This window comes from Polyodon spathula, unplaced genomic scaffold, assembly GCF_017654505.1.
Source record: "Polyodon spathula isolate WHYD16114869_AA unplaced genomic scaffold, ASM1765450v1 scaffolds_2325, whole genome shotgun sequence".
NCBI lineage: Eukaryota > Metazoa > Chordata > Actinopteri > Acipenseriformes > Polyodontidae > Polyodon > Polyodon spathula.
The window spans coordinates 1-6,750 of NW_024473799.1; the positions used below are offsets into that span (position 1 = coordinate 1).

General features: G+C 38.7%; 2 non-coding genes across 2 annotated transcripts; both read left to right on the plus strand.

Moving 5' to 3' along the window:
* The first annotated feature begins 3,061 nt into the window (after positions 1-3,061).
* On the plus strand, positions 3,062-3,135 carry trnai-aau. Its single transcript has one exon. It is a non-coding gene; the product is annotated as a tRNA-Ile (tRNA).
* Positions 3,136-4,406: 1,271 nt separating this feature from the next.
* trnaf-gaa lies at positions 4,407-4,479 on the plus strand. The gene has a single exon. It is a non-coding gene; the product is annotated as a tRNA-Phe (tRNA).
* The last annotated feature ends 2,271 nt before the right edge of the window (positions 4,480-6,750 follow it).

The window sequence follows — 6,750 nt, forward strand, 5'->3', positions numbered from 1 at the left end:
GCTGGTATAGGAATGATTTGGTCCCAGTGGTTTTCATCAATGTGGCTCTGATAAATGAAGTGCACTGTGTGTGTGTGTGTGTGTGTGTGTGTGTGTGTGTGTGTGTGTGTGTGTGTGTGTGTGTGTGTGTGTGTGTGTGTGTGTGTGTGTGTGTGTGTGTGTATTTGCATATTTGGATATAATGTACTTGCATAATACAGTTTGTTTGTAGAATTGTGCACTTTGTGTATGAGTGTGTTTTATAATACTGCTTTCACATTAAATGACCTTTAATGGTGCAGGATACACTAAACACTTATTACACAGAGTGCTTTAGTTTGGCATTTTATTTGACTATTATCTTGTGATTAATATGGTTGTGCCACAGTTCTTTTAAGTGAAATGTCTTTTTTCATTGCTCTCCATTTGCACAGTGCTGATTTAGGGCAGCAAGCTTGCACAGATCTCGTCAGGCGGCTGTGAACGCTAGGATGGCTCAGATATTAAAAATATCTTATTGACACTCGCATATTAGATTTTAGTTGTAAGTTCTTAATTAAGTGATATTAAAATGCATTCCTCTTTGAAAGAAGTTTGTGCAATTAAGAAACGGGCTTGGTAGAAACAAGATGTAGGACAAGCTGTGATTGTGACTGTGTCCTGTGCATCTCATATTGAATATGTGATAGTCACTGTGTCCTCTGCATCTCATATTGAATATGTGATAGTCATGTGTGTCCTGTGCATCTCATATTGAATATAGTGTGTCCTGTAGTCACATATTGAATGTGTGATAGTCACTGTGCATGTGCATCTCATATTGAATATGTGATAGTCATTGTGTCCTGTGTGCGTCTCATATTGAATCTCATATTGAATATGTGTGTCCTGTGCATCTCATATTGAATGTGTGATAGTCATTGTGTCCTGTGCATCTCATATTGAATGTGTGATAGTCATTGTGTCCTGTGCATCTCATATTGAATGTGTGATAGTCATTGTGTCCTGTGCATCTCATATTGAATGTGTGATAGTCAGTCCTGTGCCCCTCATATGTGTCCTGTGCATCTCATATTGAATGTGTGATAGTCACTGTGTCCTGTGCATCTCATATTGAATATGTGATAGTCACTTGTGTCCTGTGCATCTCATATTGAATGTGTGATAGTCACTGTGTCCTGTGCATCTCATATTGAATGTGTGATAGTCATTGTGTCCTGTGCATCTCATATTGAATGTGTGATAGTCGTTGTGTCCTGTGCATCTCATATTGAATGTGTGATAGTCACTGTGTCCTGTGCATCTCATATTGAATGTGTGATAGTCACTGTGTCCTGTGCATCTCATATTGAATATGTGATAGTCACTGTGTCCTGTGCATCTCATATTGAATATGTGATAGTCACTGTGTCCTGTGCATCTCATATTGAATGTGTGATAGTCACTGTGTCCTGTGCATCTCATATTGAATGTGTGATAGTCATGTGTGTCCTGTGCATCTGTGTCCTGTGCATTTTGCAAAAAGCATCGTCCCTTGGTGGGCTTGAACCACCAACCTTTCAGTTAACAGCCAATTGCACCACAGAGACCAAATTGCTAGACCACCAATGTGGACAGGAGTGATTAGCAAGGCAAGATGCTGCAGAACGTGGTCGATGGAGCAGAACTCGGCCGAACCTGAGACCACATCTAAGAAGAAAGCAACACGGGGCAGGAAAGTTTATGTAATCCATTTTGGCAGCACAACATACCTCGTGTTTGTTAGATAACTCCCAAATATTCATGATTCAAATGGGAATCTTATTCATCAGATTATAAGCACACATTTGATATACTTTACACTGGAAAACAAACTGTAGTGACAAACTACAGTTGCAAAGCACTGCTGCTTTTTCGATGACTGATTGAAACTTTCAAACTGATTGAAAACATGGAACACGTTAACTGTTTTGGGTTTGATACTAATAGGCTTACATAACAGCTATTGTGTATAGACAATGTCACATACACAGAAATGAACACGGGCGGTCTTTATTAAGGGCTGACTCGTTTAAATGTTCGAGAGATCTAGGTGTACTGGACAAATCTATTGGATTTTTGTCCATGTCGTAATTGTGCCGCCTGTGACAATGCGTTTAAAACTCATGTCATTTACTTGATTTCTTGTCCTTGCCACTTGCAACATGTTGGTAAAACTACTAGACAGTTACGATTGCGCATTAATGAGCGAGTATAAAAGTTACATTGGGAGAAAAGGTATTCATTCACCACTATCTAGACATTTTGTAGATGCCAAACATTCCGTTTCAGATCTTAAATTCTCTGGCATACAAAAAATATTTCAAGCTGGCAGAGGTGGTAATCTCGATCAAAAACTATTACAATGTGAATACAAAGGGATCTTCTAAGTCCATACGATACAAACTGAAGAATTAAACAAAGAGCTAGGATTATCATGTTTTCTGTGATATAATGCGCAAGCATACTTGTCTTTCATAAGAACTTAAAATAAATGATAGAGCTTTGAGATGATTGTTTAGAAATATACTCAATTATGTTACAACTATTCTGTCTGAAATATATCTGTAACATTTATGCCATGTCTTTGTGGTTTTTTGATTAATTTAATTTGCTAACAGACTGTTGTGATTTGTTTATAACTGTGATAAGCGATCGCTCTGTTTGCCGTATATTTTCTTTCTGTAAGAGGAGTGTCCTTGTGATCCCATATAGAAAGCGACGAAACAGGTCGCCCTCCTTAATATAAACCGAAAAAGAATAAGTACATGCACACACGTTAATTTACTGCAGCGTCAGGCATTGCAGGTTCAGCAGTGTACTGCAGTATTTAGAGAAACTTTTTGTGGAAGTCAGGATGGCCGAGCGGTCTCAGGCGCTGCATTCAGGTTGCAATCTCTCTGGAGGCGTGGGTTGGAATCCAACTTCTGACAAATCTGTTTTGTTCATTTATTTCTTAAACATCCACGAAATGCTTGGTAATTTGAATGCGTGGAATTATACCTTTGCATTACTTTGAATGTGTCATTGTTCAGTTTAACATGAGAAAAAACTTTGCCCGTGTGGCCGGTTAGCTCAGTTGGTTAGAGCGTGGTGCTAATAACGCCAAGGTCGTGGGTTCGATCCCCGTACTGGCCATGACTTTCTTTACATAAACAACTCCCACTGTAGATAGCAGTATAGGCTAAATAATGAACCAAAGTCAACTGCTTTTGTTGAACTCTATCAGATTTGTGCAAGGCAACAACACGTGGGTAAACGTAAATACAATATCCTTTCTGTCAACATTCGTAATAATGAAAACATCTTTATTTAAAGAAACACATAGCTATTTCACTGATCTTTTCAAAACACCCGTACACAACAACAAGCTAGATCTTTATTTCAACTGAAAATCAGACCTGTTTCCTCATGGCTGCTGCCACAGCACTCGGGCAGGTTGAGCCTAGCGAGAGCGGACATTGCAGATAACAATATCGGCAAAATATCACACGCCTAGAAAAAAAAAATGTTAATTAAGTTCGTTTTTATAACATCTCACCACAGATCGGTCTGATGCTCATAATCCCTGGTTTAGCAGGCCAATTACTTATCAATTAGGCCACTAGTGCCGACACAACAAGCATGTTTGATAGTACTAAAGAAAGTGTGAACAATAGTATCGTGGTTTACCAGGTGTCCAACCCATCGCTGGTGTTCAAACAAAGCAGACTGTTACACTGGGAAAGGGCCGTACCTGTCAGTAAGTATTTTAAATTCATGTGGGAAGATTTAAATATGCTGAGTATTTGCGCAATGGTAACCTTACATAATTACGTTTTTATTAATGCCACTTTCTTAAGGAAAGTAATCAGAGCGACGGTACAAGACCAGAGCCAATAAACCTGTTATTTCGCTTTCCTTTCACTACCATATTCTAGTGTGCTTGTTCAGAATATGCGTGAATCCTGAAAACGTCTTGATAAGATGTGAACAAAGCCAGCAGCCACTTTATTGATCACCCTGTGGATTAACCGCTATTGGAACACAGATGCTTGTGTGAAAGATGGTAATAGACTTTCAATTATTGATCACCCTGTGGATTAACCGCTATTGGAACACAGATGCTTGTGTGAAAGATGGTAATAGACTTTCAATGTACACATTTTAGAGCTAAACGTTTGTTGAGACAGTTCAAGCGCTGCACTTTCAGGCAGCTGGTAGCAGTGTTTACCTATTTCCTGGATGTTTGCCTTTTGCTCTTAGTGTGGAAAGAATAAAAAATGAAAGTAAGCAAAACCATTTATTGAGAAGCGCATTTAGGAGAAAACTTGAGTCTAGAAACACATTCGTAAAGGCATCGGATTCTATTAGGGCGTTTCCAAGCTGTTGCACGTTTCTCATTATATACAGGGTTGAATTGCTGTCGAGCCGAAATAGCTCAGTTGGGAGAGCGTTAGACTGAAGATCTAAAGGTCCCTGGTTCGATCCCGGGTTTTGGCAAAAGAAGGCTTCTTTTTGTGTTAATATTTTGAACTAGAAACAGAGCACATTCTTTTCTTCAGTGTAATTGGAGGAAATAACAGCGTTTTACAGTACCGTTTTCTAATGTCATTAATAAATGCAAAAAGCATCGTCCCTGGGTGGTCTTTAACCACCAACCTTTCGGTAGACAGCCAATTGCGCCACCCAGACCAAACTGCTAGACCACCAAAGGGTACAGTAGTGATCAGCAAGGCGAGATGTTGCAGAATGTGGTCGAGGGAGCAGAACTCAGCCGAACCTGAGACCACATCTAAGAAGAAAGCAACATGGGGCAGGAAAGTTTATGTAATCCATTTTGGCAGCACAACATACCTCGTGTTTGTTAGATAACTCCCAAATATTCATGATTCAAATGGGAATCTTATTCATCAGATTATAAGCACACATTTGATATACTTTACACTGGAAAACAAACTGTAGTGACAAACTACAGTTGCAAAGCACTGCTGCTTTTTCGATGACTGATTGAAACTTTCAAACTGATTGAAAACATGGAACACGTTAACTGCGATGGGTTTGATACTAATAGGCTTACATAACAGCTATTGTGTATAGACAATGTCACATACACAGAAATGAACACGGACGGTCTTTATTAAGGGCTGACTCGTTTAAATGTTCGAGAGATCTAGGTGTACTGGACAAATCTATTGGATTTTTGTCCATGTCGTAATTGTGCCGCCTGTGACAATTAAAAATGTAATAATAATAAACAAAAATCAATGAGAATGTAATATAAAATTATAGGAAATTACAATAGAAAAGCCAAAAAGGGTTAGGACAAATAGTAAAGTTTAGGACAGGAAATCTCACCATGTTATTTACATTGTTGACTTTTGGTGAGCAATTGTTCGCTGTATTAATGAATACTTGAGATGAAGAACCACATGTGCATTTCAAGTTTTTTTGACATGCTCCATCTTTTCATATTATATCTCCAAGTTATATTATAATTCTGTGCTTGTGCTTGAAACATTTATATTTTATGTCATTGATAAAATGGAACCTAAGCACACTGTGTAGGGGGAGTTAAAATGCATATGGTTCTTCTTCTGAAGGATTAAATAAAGGTAGACAATTACTTTTCTGTGATGGCAGAACTTGCTCTCATCAATTACCACAAATTCCCTGCGTCCTCCAACTTTCATGGGAAGTAGAGATCTGTATTAACATCATCTGGAATAATGATCTGCAGGCTGGAATAACGATCTGCAGGCTGGAATAACGATCTGCAGGCTGGAATAGCGATCTGCATTAAGCTGGATTAATATGATCTGGAATAGCGATCTGCAGGCTGGATTAGCGAGCTGGATTAATATGATCTGGACTCATGAACTGTGAACCGCTTGCTAATTTCACTAACCTATTACCAGACAGGCTCCCAGTGGTATGAAATTCACACAGTAGCTGTTTTACTTCCAGATGCAACACCTGCGATAAACGAGAAGTCGTCTTCAAATAGAGCTACCCTCTAATCCCGACAACATCTCACCAGGAATTGGCCAATGGGAAAAGCTGGTTTAGTCACGATAACACAGTGCTGCACAACAGTAATATAAGGAATGTCGGAGGGTACTGCCGGACTGGAACACGGTTCACCTCCAGAGATTTGAAACAGGTTTTGAACCCTTAATTCGGTAATAATACGGTAATGTGGACAGGCCCAAAATAGCTGCTTGTTATCACGCTTAGAACTGACTGTGGCAACAAAGTTTCTCTGTGAAGAAGGGTCTGCGAGAAGTGGCCTATTATAGTTCGTAGCTGACGAACATCGCCACATATATCCCCCGCTAAGGGCCTGCTTTGAAGTTGTTGAAATGAACGTTCTACTCGTTATAAAACATCATCAACCACCATGATTTAAATGCAGACTTTAATTAATGTTTAGTTACAAATTTGAAAGAAAGTTGAAAATATTTAATTGTCTTTCAACTAACAATATTCATACCTGACCTTAACCATTTTCCCATAGTATTACTTTCGACAAAATATATTTATATATGTTTTTGAATAATTTACTTTGTGATTTTTATCATTTCAGTTATTAGACATGGAATTTATTTGATTCAAATTACCCCAAATAGAACTGTTTTTATCCCGGGTCCGATTCAGGGTGGAGTCTTCCTCGGCAGAGTTAATTCTCCTTATAGTCCGGTTCCATCTCTGTAGGAATAATAATAGAGCCTTTGGTGTTGCCTCAGCCAAAACATTATATATATATGACCTGTT